Genomic DNA, 18,894 nt, shown 5'->3' on the forward strand with positions numbered 1-18,894 from the left:
TGTTGGTGCCTGACCATTAAGAGCTTTGTAAGTAAGAAGAAGGATTTTAAATTCTATTCTATATTTTACAGGAAGCCAGTGCAGAGAGGCTAATACAGGAGAGATGTGATCTCTCTTCCTAGTTCTTGTCAGCACACGTGCTGCAGCATTTTGTACCAGCTGCAGAGTTTTTAGTGACTTATTAGGGCAGCCTGATAGTAACGAGTTACAATAATCCAACCTGGAAGTAACGAATGCATGGACTAGTTTTTCTGCATCGTTTTGAGACAAGATGTGTCTGATGTTTGTTGCGAAGATGAAAGAAGGCTGTCCTTGATATTTGTTTTATGTGGGAGATGAAGGACATATCCTGATCAAATAGAACTCCCAGATTCCTAACAGTAGTGCTGGATGCCAGGCTGATGCCATCTAGGGCAGCTATATCATTAGAGAAAGAGTCTCTAAGGTGTTTTGGGCCGAGCACAATAACTTCAGTTTTGTCTGAATTAAGTAGCAGAAAGTTTCTAGTCATCCAGATCTTTATGTCCTTAAGGCATGCTTCTAGTTTAGATAGCTGATTGGTTTCATCTGGCTTCATAGATAAGTATAATTGAGTATCATCTGCATAACAATGAAAATTAATGGAGTGTTTCCTCATGATATTACCCAGAGGAAGCATATATAAGGTAAAAAGAATCGGTCCGAGCACAGAACCTTGTGGAACTCCATGACTAACTTTGGTTTGCATAGAGGACACATCATGAACATTAACAAACTGAGATCGATCTGATAGATAAGATTTAAACCAACTTAGTGCAGATCCTGTAATGCCAATTAAATGTTCTAATCTCTGTAACAGGATGTGATGGTCTATCGTGTCGAAAGCGGCACTAAGATCTAACAGGACAAGTACAGAGAGAAGTCCTCTGTCTGAAGCAGTAAGTAGATCATTTGAAACTCGCACAAGGGCTGTCTCAGTGCTGTGGTGGACTCTAAATCCTGACTGAAAGTCCTCAAATAAACTGTTGTTATGAAGAAAGTCACATAATTGATTAGCGACTGCTTTCTCAAGGATCTTTGAGATAAAAGGAAGGTTAGATATAGGTCTATAGTTAGCTAAGGTGCCTGAATCTAGGGTAGGCTTTTTAAGAAGTGGCTTAATTACAGCTAGTTTAAAAGACTGGGGTACATAGCCCGTCGATAAAGACATATTGATCATATCTAGTAAGGAAGTGCTAATTGAGGGAAAGACTTCCTTAAGCAGCTTGGTTGGAATCGGGTCTAAAAGACAGGTTGATGGTTTAGACGAAGATATCAGAGAATTTAGCTCAGGAAGGTCAATTGGAGAAAAACAGTCAAGGTAAACATCAGGTTTTTGAGCAGTTTCCAAAGATACATCTGCACCAGTTAACGGCAGGAGGTTAGCATTCAGGTAGAAGCATTTGAAACAGGAAGTGACATCACAGTAAGTGAACATACCAGCGTAGGTTTGAAGGGTTCATGTGCGAGGTAGCGTACTGGCGGTCACTGGTTACTGACAGGCCGATGGTAAAATGGACAGACTGTTTAATATGGAATCAGTGTGATTATAAAGTGTGTCGTGACTCTGCTGATGTGTTTTGTGGAGTCTGAATGTTCTTGTGTCATCAGCTGTTTCTTATAAGAGAACCAGGTGTTTGTGCAGGCTGAGCCTCAGCAGAGCGACAGGAACACAGAGACGTCCTTTTCATCAAATCAGACAAATACACACAGAGCTGAAGCGCCATGTCAGCTCCGGCTCAGAGAGCTTCACAGTGAAACTGGAGCTCTGTCTGAGGAGACGTCAGGGCCTGCAGGAACAACAGTCCTGTCCAGACACATTAACTTCCACTGTTACGCACTGTTTAAAGCTTAACGCTGTTTAAAGAGCACAAACAAGAAGTTTGAGGATGTTCAAGCTCTTCTGTTCTGCTCACACACACACACACACACACAGTGAACTATTTATAGATTCAGTCTCTGTTCAGCCAAAAGCGAGAGGCTACAGGCTCTGTGTCATCATTATGATGCAACAGGTGAAGCAACACCTCCACCCCTCCACCCTTTCACCTATCAGATTAAAGAGTACTCTAACACAGGTGACTCTGTGTTGTTGTTGTGAATATTGGAATGTTAAACGCAGCATCAAGACGTCTCTGTTTCGGTTTCACTCATGTCTCATTAAATCACTGAGCAGAAAAAAAACCAAACAGTGAAAATGGTAAAAAAAGAATAAAGGTGATGTTTGGAGGAGCCTGTGACAGAAATGGAATGCAGCCGGTGAGACAGGTCGAAAATAACCTGTCCGGCTCACTCAGAAAGCTGCTGCTATAATTAGACACATCACCTGCCTGAGCTACAGCACCTGCATCTGTTCATGTGTTCATCTGTTCTGTGCTAATGTGTTCATGTGTTCATGTGTACATGTGTACATGTGTTCATGTGGTCATGTGTTCATGTGGTCATGTGTTCATCTGTTCATGTGGTCATGTGTACATGTGTACATGTGTTCATGTGTACATGTTCATGTGTTCATGTGGTCATGTGTTCATGTGGTCATGTGTTCATGTGTTCATATGGTCATGTGTACATGTGTACATGTGTACATGTGTACATGTGTTCATGTGTACATGTTCATGTGTTCATGTGTTCATGTGTACATGTGTTCATGTGTTCATGTGTACATGTGTTAATCTGTTGTGTGCTAATGTGTTCATGTGTACATGTGTACATGTGTTCATGTGTACATGTGTACATGTGTTAATCTGTTGTGTGCTAATGTGTTCATGTGTACATGTGTACATGTGTACATGTGTTCATGTGTACATGTTCATGTGTACATGTTCATGTGTCCATGTGTTCATGTGGTCATGTGTACGTGTACATGTGTTGATGTGTACATGTGTTCATGTGTTCATGTGGTCATGTGTACGTGTTCATGTGTTCATAAGGTCATGTGTTCATGTGTACACGTGTTCATGTGTACACGTGTTCATGTGTTCATGTGGTCATGTGTTCATGTGTTCATGTGTCCATGTGTCCATGTGGTCATGTGTACATGTGTTCATGTGTATGTGTTCATGTGTACATGTGTTCATGTGTTCATGTGTATGTGTTCATGTGTACATGTGTTCATGTGTACATGTGTACATGTGTTCATGTGTATGTGTTCATGTGTACATGTGTATGTGTTCATGTGTACATGTGTTCATGTGTTCATGTGTCCATGTGGTCATGTGTTCATGTGTACATGTGGTCATGTGTTCATGTGTCCATGTGGTCATGTGTTCATGTGTTCATGTGTCCATGTGGTCATGTGTTCATGTGTACATGTGTTGATGTGTTCATGTGTCCATGTGGTCATGTGTTCATGTGTACATGTTTTCATGTCTATGTGTACATGTGTTCATGTGTTCATGTGTTCATGTGTACATGTGTTCATGTGTACATGTGTACATGTGTTCATGTGTACGTGTTCATGTGGTCATGTGTACACGTGTACATGTGTTCATGTGTACATGTTCATGTGTATGTTTTCATGTGTACATGTGTTGATGTGTTGATGTGTTCATGTGTATGTTTTCATGTGTACATGTGTACATGTGTTGATGTGTTTATGTGTTCATGTGTACATGTGTTCATGTGTTCATGTGTACATGTGTTCATGTGTTCATGTCGTCATGTGTACATGTGTTCATGTGGTCATGTGTACAAGTGTTCATGTGTTCATGTGTTCATGTGGTCATGTGTACACGTGTACATGTGTTCATGTGTTCATGTGGTCATGTGTACACGTGTACATGTGTTCATGTGTTCATGTGTACGTGTTCATGTGTTCATGTGGTCATGTGTACACGTGTACACGTGTACATGTGTTCATGTGTACATGTTCATGTGTATGTTTTCATGTGTACATGTGTTCATGTGTTCATGTGTACATGTGTTCATGTGTTCATGTCGTCATGTTTACATGTGTTCATGTGGTCATGTGTACATGTGTTCATGTGGTCATGTGTACACGTGTACATGTGTTCATGTGTTCATGTGGTCATGTGTACACGTGTACATGTGTTCATGTGTTCATGTGGTCATGTGTACACGTGTTCATGTGTTCATGTGTACGTGTTCATGTGTATGTTTTCATGTGTACATGTGTTGATGTGTTTATGTGTTCATGTGTTCATGTGTACATGTGTACATGTGTTCATGAGGTCATGTGTACAAGTGTACATGTGTTCATGTGTTCATGTGTACGTGTTCATTTGTATGTTTTCATGTGTACATGTGTTGATGTGTTGATGTGTACATGTGTTCATGTGTTCATGTGTACATGTGTTCATGTGTTCATGTCGTCATGTGTACATGTGTTCATGTGGTCATGTGTACAAGTGTTCATGTGTTCATGTGTTCATGTGTACATGTGTTCATGTGTTCATGTCGTCATGTGTACATGTGTTCATGTGGTCATGTGTACAAGTGTTCATGTGTTCATGTGGTCATGTGTACACGTGTACATGTGTTCATGTGTTCATGTGGTCATGTGTACACGTGTACATGTGTTCATGTGTTCATGTGTACGTGTTCATGTGTTCATGTGGTCATGTGTACACGTGTACACGTGTACACGTGTACACGTGTACATGTGTTCATGTGTACATGTTCATGTGTATGTTTTCATGTGTACATGTGTTCATGTGTTCATGTGTACATGTGTTCATGTGTTCATGTCGTCATGTTTACATGTGTTCATGTGGTCATGTGTACATGTGTTCATGTGGTCATGTGTACACGTGTACATGTGTTCATGTGTTCATGTGGTCATGTGTACACGTGTACATGTGTTCATGTGTTCATGTGGTCATGTGTACACGTGTTCATGTGTTCATGTGTACGTGTTCATGTGTATGTTTTCATGTGTACATGTGTTGATGTGTTTATGTGTTCATGTGTTCATGTGTACATGTGTACATGTGTACATGTGTTCATGAGGTCATGTGTACAAGTGTACATGTGTTCATGTGTTCATGTGTACGTGTTCATTTGTATGTTTTCATGTGTACATGTGTTGATGTGTTCATGTGTACGTGTTCATGTGTATGTTTTCATGTGTACATGTGTTGATGTGTTCATGTCGTCATGTGTACATGTGTTCATGTGGTCATGTGTACACGTGTACATGTGTTCATGTGTACATGTGTTCATGTGGTCATGTGTACACATGTTCATGTGTTCATGTGTACATGTGTTCATGTGGTCATGTGTACACGTGTTCATGTGTTCATGTGTACATGTGTTCATGTGGTCATGTGTACACGTGTACATGTGTTCATGTGTTCACGTGTACATGTGTTGATGTGTTGATGTGTACGTGTTCATGTGTTCATGTGTACATGTGTTCATGTGGTCATGTGGTCATGTGTACATGTGTTGATGTGTTCATGTGTTCATGTGTACATGTGTTCATGTGGTCATGTGTACACGTGTACATGTGTTCATGTGGTCATGTGTACGTGTTCATGTGTATGTGTTCATGTGTACGTGTTAATGTGTTCATGTGTACATGTTCATGTGTACGTGTTCATGTGTACGTGTTAATGTGTTCATGTGTACATGTATTCATGTGGTCATGTGTACACGTGTACATGTGTTCATGTGTTCATGTGGTCATGTGTACACGTGTACATGTGTTCATGTGGTCATGTGTACGTGTTCATGTGTACATTCACTTTTTGCTTATTGTGAAGTCGTATCTCGAAGCAAACTAGGTTTTCTTCACGTTTCACTCCACGGGTAACATAATGACATCATCAGCAGACGTACAGCGTGAAGACATAGAGGAGTGAAGTCTGAACGTTCCTGCTGACAAAACAAGGACGGCTCCAGCTGTGAGAGGTTTTAATTCAGAACAAACACCCCCCTCTTAATAAACGTATGTTAGAACAGAGGACGTTGCAGAATGCCTTAATGAGCAGCTGAAAGAGGGGAGGAGCTAAGGGGACAGTGCTGAGAACATTTATCAAAGTACAGGTGAATAAGGTCGACCTTTGGACAGGTGTGAAAGAGTTAATAATGTGGTGGTTATCTGAGACATGACATGTTTCTTTCACAAACAGCCACAGAACGTTGCTCAGATCTGTCACCAGCTCGCTGACACTGAGACAGGTGAGCTTCTCTATGTGTCTAATGTTTTTACCTGGCTGTAGGTTTAAATGAGACCAGGTGAGCTTCTCTATGAGTGTGATGTTTTTACCTGGCTGTAGGTTTAAATGAGACCAGGTGAGCTTCTCTATGAGTGTGATGTTTTTACCTGGCTGTAGGTTTAAATGAGACCAGGGGTCCGTTTCACAAAGCAGGTTCAACAAACTCTGAGTCTAACCCTGAACTCTGAGTCGATCTACTCTGAGATAAGAAACTCTGAGTTTTCGGTTCCAGAACAGCTGATCAGAGTTAGTTCAATCAACTCTGAGTAGGTTCAGCCGGAGATAAGTGCGTGCACGCTGACTGTAAAAAGCCAGCATTAATGGAGCCCCGACACCACGAGTCACCATGGCAACGGTACACAAAAAGAGGTCCTCCTACGTCACACCGGTGGAGCTCAAAATCCTCACGCGGACGTTCAGCGAATACGAGCATGTTTTTAGAAACATAAAGTAACACGGCTGCAGCTGCAAAAGAGAGAGAAGCGGCTCGAGTGAACGCGTCAGTTTGAACTGGTCTGTTTATTTAATACTTAATCACGACCGGAAGCTAAAATTTATATTAATTTAGGAGCAATGCAGCGGGAGAAAAAAACATACATGGAAGCAGCTAAAAATAAAACAGCAGAACATCATTGAAAGGTGCGGCTCAGGCAGAACAGGCTCACGGCTGAACCTCACTTCAGTCAGATTTTAAATATGAAACAGATTAAATATCATTCAGTGGCTGTTTTAATGAGCATCAGCTTTATCCCTAACATGATGCTGACTTCACATACATTATAATTCATGTTGATTAAACTGAATGTGTTAGTTTAAAAAAAAAAAAAATCCAATAACTTACGGCGTCTTATCTGAGCGCTCTCGGCAGTGGTGGTGGAAAATCTACAAATGATGACTTTGACACAGATTTGTCTTTTGATTTTTTTATCATAATTATAAAAGACTTTTGCAAAGCGGTCAGAGCAGCACAGAGACGCAACGTTTCTTCTTTTAATTTGTAACCGCTCAAACACGCGTGAGACGGGCTGAATGAACGAGGAAGTGAATGAGGGTTTTATATTCTAGAGGGAGGAGACAGAGCGAAACTCTGAGTTTCCTGAAGAAAACCTGCTCGCGACCAGGTGAGGTTCACAGACTCAGTTACCATAGTAACCAACTCAGAGTTAAAGTTACCTCTCTTTCTGAAACGGCAAACCCGAGGTTTCCCTCATTTCAGGGTTAACAAACTCTGGGTTTTCACTAAACCTGCTTTCTGAAACGGACCCCAGGTGAGCTTCTCTATGAGTGTGATGTTTTTACCTGGCTGCAGGTTTAAATGAGACCAGGTAAGCTCAGAGAGTCAGTGTCAGCAGAGAACAGAGTGATGTTTGATGGATTACACTGGTTAGTATGTTGGACCTGAGTAGCAATGAGGACATTTACCTGTGGAGCTTTTTCCCTCTTTCAGAGGTCAAAGGGCATTGTGTATATCTGCACAGAGGAGCAGCAGAACAAACTCTGATCCTGATCACAGCACACTCTTTAACTCTTTGTGACACTGAAACAGCTCCTCTCATCACTTACAAATATCATCGCTCTAACCTGAACTAAGTCCAAAGTCTATCAGGCACCAATGATTCAATAAAATGGTTTGATACGGCACAAAACCAGCAGGTTTCAGACTGGGAAGGAGGAGGCTGGGGGTGTGGGCAACCCAGCTCTAGCAGGGAACGTTCCCATAACACTGTCTAACATTAGCTACAAGTTCTAACTACGTTTGAAAGAAAACGTTTTAATCTCATATTCAAAGAACGTTTCAAGGACGTTAAAACTTAAACGTTTTAACGTCAACACTCTGAGGATGTGTTCAGGATGTTAGTACGGTCTGAACTATCAGAATGTGATTCATAAAACGTTCCTGAAATGCGATTTGAACATTCTCACTGCAACTTTCTGAAGATGTTTTCAGAGAACGTTCTCCTGCTATTAAAAGGAACATTCTGGGAGCCAAATAAAAACTTCCTGCTCAAAACATTACCAGAACATCACACGTAACATTCTCAGAACGTTCTTAGAACAAAACATTTCCAACATTTATGGTAAATTTCAGTCAGGTTTTTGGATACAGTATCTTACTGAAACAGCTCTTCTGAGGGCGTCAGGTGACATTTTAATGTCCTCTGATGCAGGTGATTGCTCCGTGTTGGTTTTACTTAACCTAAGTTCTGCCTTTGACACTACAGACCACAATATCCTGATAGAGAGGCTTCGCGATTGGGTGGGAATATCAGGCACAGCGTTACAATGGTTCTTATCCTATCTTGCTGACCGAAGTTTCTCTGTCTCTATTGGAGATTGTGTCTCTGAGTCCTCTCCACTGTCTTGTGGTGTACCACAGGGCTCTGTCCTGGGGCCTTTGCTATTCTCCCTTTACTTGCTGCCCCTGGGAATAAAATCATGAACAGTTTCAATATAGCATATCATCTATATGCCGATGACATACAACTCCACTTCACATTTAAACCTAGTGAGGCCTGTAGGTTGTCCCGGCTCCTGGACTGCATTAACGATATAAGGCACTGGATGGAGGATAATTATTTACAGCTGAATGCAAATAAAACAGAGGTCCTAGTTTTTCCCCAAGACAACATTGGTTTCCTTTCTCATGCTGCTCGCTCCAGTCTCCGTAATCTAGGAGTTATATTTGACCAATCGTCATCGTTTGACAGCCACGTAAAACAGCTCACAGGATCATGTTAAGTAAATTAAGTCAAGTTAGTGTAATGCTCTTTTCTCCTCACTCAGCATGTCTGCTTTAAATCGCCTGCAGTCTATTCAGAATGCTGCTGCAAGGGTACTAACAAGGTCTCACAACACTCCCATACTTAGATCCCTTCACTGGCTCCCTGTTGCATTCAGAATATAATACATTCATAATACATTGCATTCACTATAAATACAAAGTGAGGACGTTGCTGAGAGAAACCACACCAGCAACTTACCGGCGCCTGAACTTTGCACCGGGCCCAGTTTTTTTGGGCCTACATTGATTATTCCTCACATTAATTAAAGCCATGGCTCTACTTACCTCACCATCTGACTGCCAGAGCTGCGTCAGTCTCAGTGAGGAGATTGCTGAGTTGAAGCGGAGGATCTCCACTCTCTACAAAATCCAAGAGGCTGAGAAGTTTTTGGACACAATCTTCTAAGGACCCTCACAAGCTACCGCTACCAGTTTGGAAGAGCTGGCTGTCACTGTTCCCTATCATGCGGCCGCTGCTAATTCCCTGGACGCAGCGCATACCTCAGCCGCGGCCTCTACTCCTTCTCCAACCACCGTCCCTGAGGACCTCTGGCTCCGGCTCGGGGCAAAACCCAAACTCCAGGTCAGCTCCACTCCGTCACAACCAGAGCCGCATCATCATCAGGCTTGGGTTGTGGTAGGCGACCAAAGAAACAAAAAGAGGAGAAAACTCTCCTTTAACACTCCAGCAACCTATGACATACAGCAAGTGAATCGATACGACATCCTCCATATAGATGCATTCCCTCCACTGGCTTCAAACCCACAGTCTCAATGTTTTCCTGTGAATAAACCACGGGGTTGGTCTCCAGCTAGTTTTACCGCACGTCCATTGGGCAACATAAATAAAGCTGCTACTCAGTCTCCCCCCGAAGTGTTTCTTCTGGACCGGAGGTTCTGGACGAGCTGGACAAACCATCCATCCAAGCTCACAAAGATCCTCAGCCTAGTGGTCACTTTCAATCACCTGCCATCCAGAAACAGATGGCGTCCAGTGATGAAGAAATCAGCATCAGTGTCATGCTAAATCTCACCATCGCCATACCAGGCCAGTAACCCGCAGAGCTGCTATCCGCTCCAACGGTCCCCCCCAGCCGGTGCCACCTCCTCCATCAACACTCATAACTGGTGACTCCATAGTTAGAAATGTGAGAATCAACAGAGCTCATACACACTTCTTCCCAGGTGCTACAGTACGAGACATCGCTGATAAAGTTCCAGAAATAAGAAACTCTCACAGAAGTTGACAGGATCGTCATACACATCGGTACAAACGACATTCAAAAGAAACGTTCCACCACGTACAAAGGTAAACTTTGTACCAGACTCGGACCAGTAAACGGCATTGCCTACATTCCCGTCCTAATAAACAGCAGGCAATTACAAAAACCGAAAAATGTTATGTCCTCTGATATCGTACTTCAACAAACTTATAAGAAATGACACAGAGCAAACTCTAGACCTGTCATATCAGAGAAGCCACCCCCTTCCATGCACTCATCTTGGGCTGATGCATTTCAACGTTCGTAGCATTTTGAAAAAGATGGATTACATAAATATTTGTATCCAGCAATCCAGACATCTTAGTGTTGTCAGAAACAAGTGGAGACGATGATATTAAATTAAATGACCACAATCTATTTAGATGTGATTGGCTTACTAAGGGTGGAGGTGTCGCAATATACGTTCGAAATAACATCAAAGCATCAAGTTAGTTTGTGTATGGATTCCACAAAGAGACGAACTCTGGACACTAAACGTAGAATTTAGTAAAAATAGTCTTTTCACGGTTGCTGGTATATATCGCCCGCCCTCCACGTCTTTAGAGACATTGCTGATGTTTCTGAAAATTTAACCCCCTTCATGTCTTCAGGCGTAACTGTTATGGGAGATCTGAACCTAAACTGGAAGCTCCTCTGTGCTGATACTGGTCTTACTCAATTGATCAACGATCCTACTCGACCGAATTTTAAGGACCCCTCTAAATCAACCTTAATTTATATTATACTAACAAATCATCCCCATAAGTATCTCCTCAGTGGTGTACTTCCATTGGATATGAGTGATCATTGCCCAATAATATGTATCAGAGACACTCGGCAGCCTAAATCCAAAACTCAGATTGCTATAATGAAGAAGCCTTTTTATATGATCTCCAACAAAGTAATCTTTCTCATACAACAGAAATCCCGGATCCTGAATCAGCATTACAATATTTCTCAGATATCTTTAATTCAGTAGTTAACAAACACGCTCCTTTCTGAAGGTGAAGAATCAAAGACAGGTCCAGCCCCTGGTTCACCTCTGAATGATCAAATTTACTGCAGTTGAGAAATAAAGCTTGGTCCCTAGGCAGGCATTCTGGGGACCCCTCTCATTGGCTTGCTTTCAGACAGTTAAGAAATTAATGCACCTTTTCAGAGAGCAGCTAAATCTAATCACTACTTAACATCGTCTCCAGCTCTTGGTCAAATCCATCTAAATTCTGGAAAGTAGTTAACTCCACTAAAAACAATAATGCTTCCTCTTTGCCCACTCATGTCATTTCTGGGAAATCCACATTGACGGAGGAGAAAGAAATATGTGCAGCTTTTAACAAACACTTTGTTGCAGCCAGTCACCTTTTTGAAGATGAGTGTATGGGATCCGTCAATCCTGCAAGCGATGATGGTTTTGTGAACACATTAAACTGTGCCCATCAGTTTACTCTCCATCCCTTCACTGATAGTGTAGTTACTCAAGCTCTTTTAGCAATTGATTCAAAGAAAGCTGGAGAAGACAACTTGGCCCCTTTTCTTCTCAGACTCTGTGCTCCCATAAGGACATAACACATATTTTTAACTTGACTGTTTTAACTGGCATAATTCCTACAGTATGGAAGTCAGCTCATGTTTGACCTTCGCACCAAGGAGGAGAAAAAAGTTACCTAAATAATCAACGTCCCATATCAAAATTGTCTCGTCTATCTAAAGCCCTTGAATCCTTAGTGAACAATCAAATCAAAGCATTTTTAATTAGTTATTCTTTGCTATCCCCCCACCAATCAGGCTTCAGATCAGGTCACAGCACCATCTCTGCTACTTCTCTAATTTTAAATGATATTGTGTCAGCTGTAGACAAAAGGAAGCACTGTGCTGCTCTTTTTGTGGATTGATCAAAGCCTTTGATACGGCTGATCGTTCCCTCGTCCTACAAAAACTGTGAGAAGTAGGATTTGATCATATTGACAAAAGATGGTTCAATAATCACCTCTCTGACAGACAACAGTGTGTTAAAGTAGGTAATGTTAGATCAGACTTTCTACCTGTTACAAAAGGTGTCCCACAAGGTTCTATCTTGGGACCAGTCCTGTTCACTATTTATATAAATGATGTCTTGTCTTTGCAAACCTGTGATGCCCACCTTTATGCAGATGACACTATTTTATACAGTTCTGCTGACTCTATCAAATCGGCTTCTGGAAATCTGCAGCTTCCTTTCAGTGAAAATCTGAAACTTGTGTTGAATGCAGATAAAACAAAATGTCTGCTGTTCTCCAGAGCCAAAGACATCGAATATGATACCTTCCAAATCTGCACTTTAAATGGTACAGTCATTGAAAGAGTCGAACAATATAAATATCTTGGCATCTGGGTTGATAACAAATTCATATTCAAACCTCACATTGATGGCCTCACTAAAAATTGAAAATGAAGTTTGGCTTCTTATACTGACACAAGTCTTGTTTCCCTCTGCCGTTTAGAAAGAGGAACCTTTCTTTCAGTGCTGGACTTTGGGGATGTTACCTACAGACACTCTTCAAAGCTGTCTACCATTCAGGCCTGGAGACAGCTTTTCACCCATCACTGCCTTTTACATCAAAATGTGGGTTGGCCTTCTCTTTCCATTAGAAGAGACAGCATTTGTTTTTATTTATTTATGAAGGGCTTCTTAAAAAATGGCCTCTTTCTTTGTCATCCCTTCTTGGATCGTTCACAGGACTGGTTCGTGCCGCATGTCCCCGAGTTCACAGTAAAGTTACAGTGCACCTTAAAGCTGGACACTCTGGTTCCAGTGGGTCAGTTCAGAACTCTGATTGTTTTTAACTTTTACCTTTGTTATTTGTATGGCTTTCATTGTATTATACGTATGGTCATTTATTGATTGATATTGTACATTTAAATAGTGTGTTTTTTGTTTTATTGTACTGTTATGAACTCAGGTCTCTCTTGAAAATCTTGACCTTGGTCTCAGTGGGACTTACCTGATTAAATAAAGGTTATAGATTCTCATGCTCACTTACAGACCCCTTCATGGTCAGGGATTCATGGTCCCCAGAATATGTGGCTGAACTTATTCACCCCTCAGCTCGCCCCCTCAGGTCGACCATGCTAAACTTTCTTTCTGTTCCACGCACCAACTTTAAGACCCGCAGTGATAGAGCTCTTCAGGCCGTGGCGCCCACACTTTGGAACGCTCTGCCCACATCCGTGGTGTGCTGAATCTGTTGATGTCTTCAGTTAGAAACATACCTGTGTAGACTCAGGCCACATACTGTTATTGTACTGTGTATCTGATCATGTCTTGTTTTGGGGTTGATGTTTTAAACGCTGTATGCTGTGGCTTATATGGCCATCGTATCTGACATGTTTTATATCGCTGGATTGTGTTGCCAGTGTAAAGTGACCTTTGTGACCTGTGGGTTAGGGTTGGGGTTAGGGTTAAGCTTCACTTACTTACTTGTCTGTTGAACCTTCACGCTAAAGAAAAGACACGACTGGAATGATTTGGAGGGAGTTCACTTCAGGCCTGGTTCACAGGAGGCTCATCACTGAGTCCTCCACTGCTCGTCTTGTGATACACACAGTAGATATTGTTTATCGCACCTTTCTGCAGAGTTACAGGAAAACACATGAAGAGGAAAATATGAATGCTCTTCACACGTCTTACCACAGGAATGTTCCCAAGGCCTCATGTGACCCAGTAGAGAGAGCCTTTAATGTGTGCAAACACACCAGCTCCACAAGTTTAATTTCCTGTAAAAGATTAATAAAGTACCTAGTATATATATATATATATATATATATATATGTAATCACACAGTGTTTCTCTCTAAGAGGTGAAGGTTCAGGATTCAGCCTGATTTTGCAAAACAATCCACAGAAATGATTATTTAACGGTTTCATTCAGCAGAAATGAAGCTTCACACGAGTTCATGCAGGACATGGAGGTCGTCTGTGATCAGCTGACAGCCCAGCTGGAAATGTATGTTCTGAGAACGTTCTGAGAATGTTCCTTTTAACAGCAGGAGAACATTCTCTGAAAACATCTTCAGAAAGTTCAGAATGTTTAAATCACATTCTGACGTCCCCGGCCTCAGTAACATCCCGAACAGATCCTCAGAGTGTGGACGTCAAAACGTTTTGTCTGAGTTTAAGTTTTAACGTTACAAGAACTTTTTTGAAATGATAAACTTCCTTTACGTTCTTTGAATATGAGATTAAAACGTTTCAAACGTAGTTAGAACTTGTAGCTCATGTTAGACAGTGTTATGGGAACGTTCCTGCTCGCTGGGTATCCATCACCTTGCCAACAAAGAAGGAAAGGAATTTATGGCAGTCATCAACAGTAAAACTTAATATCATGCGAGGTGGCGGTGAGACTATCCTCGTAATGGTGTCAAATGAAATCTTGGGCGAGCAGGTGTGTCTGTGGGTGGCAGCCGTGATGTTTGAACATAGAATGCTTTATGTCTTATTCATGCTGTGACGGGTTAAAGCCGGGGCTGTTGGGATACGTAGTGTTGTAGGAAAAGGTGACCCACGGTTTCACATGCAGCAGACACAGAGAGAGCAAAGACAACATTGTGGTGGCAATTTTCTGATGACGAGACCAATAAAGTTTTCAGGGAAACAAAGTTGTCTTTTGATGTCATTTAATTGAAGAATATTAAAAGATGAGTAAAAGCAAATAACAACTCGAGCTGGGTCAGACCAGTGCATCACAGCACGCAGCTGTCTGACTGACTGACACAGACTCAAGGTTCACCGAGTGTGTTATACATTACAGAAAGAACTCCCTCTCACAGAGACAAAGTAAGGTGTTGTTGTTGTGACTTTAGCTGAAGCGCCTGACTATCTAGAGTTTACGCCTTGCCCTGGAGCTCTCAGCCCAGACAAGGCCACCAACTATCTCTCTAAGACACAAGGAGCAACAGTAAATCATGCACAAGACCCTGGAGAGGAGCAGACAATACATATCCTTAAAATTAACCTTAGCTGATTATACCATGATTATTAACTCTATAATATTAAAGACATTTTAACACATGATCAAACAGGTTAACATAAAAATGTCCTTCACAAACATCACCCACACAAACAGAAACAGGCTTTAGCACAGGACGGGCCGGTTTAATGTTTTAATGTTCTCCTGCTGGTGGAGCCGCGCCTGAAGTGCCTACATGTCCCAGGATGCCTTGCAGCCTGGGCCTCGCTCCGCTGCCTTTCTTCAGCTGTTTACTCTGACAGCCTAATATTTCTCATGAAACTCCGACTGATGGAGACGGCTGGATCTCTAACTTTCATTTCAGCAGTTTCCTTTAATGAGAGACGTTCAGCTCGGCGCTGGCTGACACACAACCTGACTCAGAGTTCTACTTCCTGTCCCTCTCTGCTGAAGGGGCTTTTCCTCTGCATCACATTATTACAAAGTGTATCTATATATAAATACTGTATATTTTGTTCAGTTTGTTTTCCTAGCATCAGGACCTTTTTTGTCAGGTGTTAGAAAGTAATCGTGTGGAATATCAAACCGCCCCCTCTGTGGGCTGACATTTGAAGTTAAGATGTGGTCGTGTTTCACGTCTGGTCTAATCAGATTGTGAGTCCTCACAGGAGGAAATGATATACTCAGTATGAGCTCTGCCTTTGACACCCGTCATCACTCCATCCTCATTAATCATTTGTTGGCATCTTGGGGAAAGCACAGGACCCATTATCAGTGCATGTTTTGTTCTCCAGGAGGAGCTCCGGTCCCTCACGCTCCGTTGTTCTCTGGGGTTCCTCAGGGCTCAGCCCTCGGTCCTACACACCATGCACAGGGTGATTCATTAGTATACTCCAGGCATGGCCAAACCTGCTCCTGGAGAGCCACCGTCCTGCATGTTTTAGGTTTCTCCGCACTCTAACACACCTGATTTGAATGATCTGTGCGTTATCAACCAGCTGAAGCTTCTCAGGAGATTGATAATGAGCAAAACATTCGAATCAGGTACTGGAACACACCTGGCCAATGATCGATCATCAACTTAGTTGTTGTATCATCAGATGTGTGGCCGGATGTCTCTGACAGTCGGGCAAAGAGAGGAGAAAAGCTGTCAGCTGATGAGTTGGATCAGGGGGCGGGGGTAGACCAAACGTTTGGTGAGGGTGAACTGAGAACGTCTCCTCGAGGCCACAGTGTCTCCAACTCCCACCTCTGGAAGAATTTCTTGTGAGGAGCTGTGGCCAGAAGGCCGTCGGTGCCTGTTGTGGTAACAACCTAAAAACCTACTGGTGGACACAGCAGTGAAGGAAGCCGTCAGCCTGAAGAAGGAGGCCTTCAGGTCTTGGTTGGCCCAGGAGTCTCCAGTGACAGTGGACAGGCAACAGGTGGCTGGGAGGGCTGTGGCTTCTTGGCTTTGAGCCCTCATGAAGTTTCATGAATAATGATCCATAACACAGACGTCTCATCACTTCCTTGGTGTCAAAGCTTTTTTCAGCCAGTAGGCGCTTCACTCAAACCAGAGCAAGTCGCCTCCCATAATGCACGCTGTTGTGCAGTCGGTGGAGAGCAACTGCGCAGTCGGGTTTTCAGAGCAAGTTGAAGCAAGAGGCCTCGCTCATCTCGAACGCCTTTTCACTCTCTGCACACCTGCCCTGGATCTGCAATCAGCACACCTGCCTGTCATCAAGCAGTCACCACCTCCTACAGGGACCCTGCACTGACAGCCAGTCCCTGCCGGATGGCTGTGACATACACAGTTTGTCTTTGTGTCTCATGTTCAGCTCAGGTTTAGTCTTTTGCCTGACTATATTGCCTTCCTGTTTGTCTACCTGCCACTTTGCCCTACACCTCTTGCTCCTGTCGCCAGGATCACCAGTGTTCCAGCCTACGTCTGTTCTGTGGACTTGGTGAAGGACTTTGATCGTACTGGGGCTGCTGCTACGGGCCATCTGGTAACCAAAGTGAGAGCCGTGTGTGCATCTTCCTTCAGTGTTGTCCCGTGATTTTCATTGGGTTGGATTCAGAAGATTGTCTGAAACGTTTGTCTTTCTTGTCCTGATGGAAATGCCGACACTGTCATAATTAACCACCTGATAGACCCTGAGTGGGATTTAGATGATGACATTTGAGTGAAGCGGCATTAACCACCAGTCTGGGGAAGAAGGTCAGTCTAACAGAGAATCTGAGGCTGTGGGAGTACGGACCTGATGTTTCCCTTCTTGTGTATCTGGGAAATTCTGTGGTGAGCTCCTGTTCGTCATTAATGTTCCATCTTCACCACAGAGTCCATCAGGCTGCCCCTCTGAGTGTGTGTGTGTGTGTGTGTGTGTGCGTGTGCGTGTGTGTCGCCCACAGTCTCCCCATCCATTTCCTTTTGATCTGGGGGGGGTGGTGGTGGTGTCTGTGTTTCCGCTGTGACATCAACATCCCCTTCATCACACCACACAGGTCAGCTGACTTCCTGTGTAACAGGGAGGGCAGGTAAACAGGCTGTGTGAACAGGTAACAAGTCGCCCGAAGAGGTGCAGTGTTTTTGGTATTTTGCTTTGTTCAGTTGTAATCTGTGATTATATCTGTTCATGTAAAAACACCTGTCATATTTCAGCAGCAACACTTTGGTCCGGACTTTGTTTGTTTGGACAGGTGAGAACACACATTTGACCCACTGGACCATGGTCCACGAGAAAAGATGGGTCTCTGTCTGTTTCCAGACGAACCACGGTCCGGTTTGATTCTGGTGTGAACATAAACGGTCTTAAAGTGAATGACTCGGCGATCTGCTCAGAAGGCAGTCTGTTGGGTGACCACCTGAAGCCTAATGTCGTATCATAATATCCACCTTTCATTCGCTCTTGCATCATTATACGTCGTCATAATTTACCTCCATATCAATATAACTTTAGCAGGAAGAAATATGACTGACGTTTTTGACTCATCTAAATAGAGGTTGCCATTAAATATCAGCCGTAGCTTCTAAAAGCATGTTTGACTGAGTGTCAAAATAAGCACCAAAGGAGCTGGTAGCTAACAGAGTAACATCAGATTTATCGTCACTGAGTTTAAGGAAATCTGCATCTCAGAGAGCAGAGCTTGGCTTCATGGATCTGTGGGTTTAAATGGTTGTCTAACTGTCACCATGAAATGTGAAAATGTGGCCAAACAGCACTGTTTGTGTTGAAAACAGAAGGGATCAAGAAGAGAGCCTTGAGGGACACCATCATTAACTGAACATACAGAACAGCATCATCAGATCATCCCCGTCACAGGCGACACTTTATGGACTTAAATCAACATTCACCTCAGTCTGCAGGCAGCACCTTTAACCTGTCTCCATCCCGTGAAGTGACTGGAAAGCACTTATTATTCATAACAAGGGAAGTTTTGGATTTAACAAAAGTAACGTCCTTTTTGGATAAGAAGACATTTTGGAGATTTGTCTGTAACTGATTAAAAATGGGGTTACTCTAACAATTGCTGATTGACGTGTTTAATGTGGCACAGAAGCAGAAGTGTGGGACACGTTTCAATGACTGATTGTTGTTAGAAAACAGGGTGATAAGGAGGGGGAGTCCCTCTGCTCCACTCTGCAGGGGCTGCTTCACCCCCCCACTGTTTAAAGTTCAGCTCAGTTTCATTACGAAAGACAACATGCAGTTTGTAAAATGTCTG

This window comes from Semicossyphus pulcher, unplaced genomic scaffold (genome assembly GCF_022749685.1).
Source record: "Semicossyphus pulcher isolate SPU_LCO1_2020_fin unplaced genomic scaffold, fSemPul1.0.p SCAF_4, whole genome shotgun sequence".
Classification (NCBI taxonomy): Eukaryota; Metazoa; Chordata; class Actinopteri; order Labriformes; family Labridae; genus Semicossyphus; species Semicossyphus pulcher.